This window comes from Oratosquilla oratoria, chromosome 6 (genome assembly GCF_046742065.1).
Source record: "Oratosquilla oratoria isolate Oo_2021 chromosome 6, ASM4674206v1, whole genome shotgun sequence".
Classification (NCBI taxonomy): Eukaryota; Metazoa; Arthropoda; class Malacostraca; order Stomatopoda; family Squillidae; genus Oratosquilla; species Oratosquilla oratoria.
Window position 1 is genome coordinate 81,578,440 of NC_134782.1, and position 2,317 is coordinate 81,580,756.

General features: G+C 41.4%; 1 protein-coding gene across 4 annotated transcripts in view; it reads right to left on the reverse strand.

Annotated features, from left to right (window-relative positions):
* The window catches only part of LOC143026659 (uncharacterized), a 144,814-nt gene extending 142,876 nt beyond the window's left edge, over positions 1-1,938 (reverse strand). For 3 of the 4 annotated variants that reach the window (XM_076187422.1, XM_076187421.1, XM_076187424.1), the window contains exon 1: positions 1,740-1,885. The gene's annotated coding sequence lies outside the window, so the exon portion shown is untranslated. Of the gene's footprint in view, positions 1-1,739 lie in introns of all 4 variants that reach the window. The other variant, XM_076187420.1, reaches the window with a different exon arrangement.
* Positions 1,939-2,317: the final 379 nt, after the last annotated feature.

The following is a 2,317-nucleotide window of genomic DNA, read 5'->3' on the forward strand; positions in this document are numbered from 1 at the left end:
GAAAAGGCTTTTTAAAGTGTGCAAAGAGAGAAAATGTGGAGAGTACTGTCGAAGTACGAAATACCACGAAAACTACTAAGAGCAGTAAAAAGCATCTACAAGGATTGCAAAAGTGCAGTGAAATGTGGAAAGGAAGAGTATAAGTGGTTTGGAATTGAAACTGGGGTCAGACAAGGAGGAGTACTGTCTCCCTTACTTTTTGCACTATACAGTATATGGACTGTATATTGAAGAATGTAAACAGGGTTGAAGACAGAATAGTCACACTGGCATATGCCGATGATGTGGCACTGGCAAGTCAAAATCTGGAAGAGCTACAAGAATCACTAAATAGATGGAATAATGCGTTGAATGAATATGGACTAAGACTGAATATTGAGAAATTTGAAGTCATGACCGTATCAAGAGAAGAGAGTGAGAGTGTGCTAAGAGTAGGAAATGATGTACTGAGACCTAAAGAGTTTAAATACTTAGGTGTAGATTTCAATGGTATGGAACTTATGGAACGTGAAATTAATAGTAGAATTGGAAAGATGAGCGCACAAGTCAACCTACTGTACCCACTGCTGAAGGAAAGAACAATTCCAAGAAGAGTAAAAACACTTTTGTACACTACCATTTTACGACCAATACTGACGTACGGAGCCGAAACATGGAAACTAACACCAAAGACTGAGAGCAGAATAGGGGCAGCAGAAATGAGGGTTTTGAGGATTATATATGGCGTGACAAGAAGGGACAGAATTAGAAACGAAGTGATACGGGCAGAACTTGTAGTGGAATCCGTGCTGGAATTTGTACAGCGAGGCCAGCTCAGATGGTATGGACATATGAGGCGCATGGATGAAAACAGATTGCCAAAACAACTGTATGAATGGCAACCAGAAGGACGAAGACCGGTGGGGAGGCCAAGAATGAGGTGGATCGAGAATGTGGATAAAGCTTTGCAGAGTAGAGGAACATCGATTGAAGAAGTCGAAGAGAGTGAAATCTATAACGACAGACAGCAATGGAGAAGAATGGTGCATCGTAACTGACAGGTCTTGGACCTACCAGGAGGATGGTACGAAGGTACGAATACATATATATATACACACACACACACACACACATATATATATATATATATATATATATATGTATATCATATATATATATATATATATATATATATATATATATACTCGCATACTATACAGTACATATGCATACCCATAATCATACATTCTTCATAAACATACACATGTACACACATCGATACAATATATATATGCATATATACATGATTACTGTATATGCATACATCTATACACATAGATACAAAAGCAATAGGTTTATAAAAGACCAGGGCGAGACGAATCGTGTTACAAGTCATTCAATATTTGTTCTGCAGGCTAAATCTTCTTCTGGATGTATTAATTGTTTCATGGCACAAGAATAGATAAATGTCTTGTAGTACGAGCACATGTCACTTTGCTTCTGGTTGCGTGAACTGGTAAACATTTCTTTCAACGCAGTTCAATTTCCATCTCTCTTAAATTAATTCCATTTTCTTTGTGGGACTGTTTAACTGGGCTCAAATTTTCATCACATGGTTCCCTCTATTATTATGTTTATATACATACAAATAGACATACATATGTATATATATAATCATATATGTATGTGTATATATAATCCGAAATTAACTTCACAGTGCACACTTCGAGGCCAATAAGTAGCTCTCGCATTTGACCCACATAAACGGATACTTCTCATCACAGAAAACGAGCCCCTGTTCGGCACCAAGGGACAAGGTTCGCGAACTCGAAACGCTTTCGAACACGTGGGGCGTGGCGGATTCGGACAGTGCAGAGCTCCAAGCAACGCACCTCTACACCGTCACCACACCGGTAGCACTGACGGCCCGGGTCGACTGACTTTGCCGCTCGCTCTGGCCCGTTTGCACCACAACCAGCCAACCCCTCTCGACTCCAGCACATGTGTATAATATGTGTATATATCTGTGTGTTTGTGTGCGTGCGTGTGGGGATGGGGGTGGGGGGGTGGGGGGTTGGATCACGTGTTGGACTCGTGATCGACAGCTTTTTCCCTCCCGAAAGAGAGCTCAGTAAATACGTGTGTGTGCGTGTGTGCTTATTGTGTGACTGCGTGTGTGTTTCACTACGGTCTTGGATCGCGTGTTGGTCTTGTGATCGACAACTATTTCCCTTCCGAAAGAGAGCTCAGAGTTCATGTATGACCGATCTATGGGTAATGCTGTGACCTTACACGCACACACACACCCAACTCCCCGCCCACGAGAGTTTGAGTAACG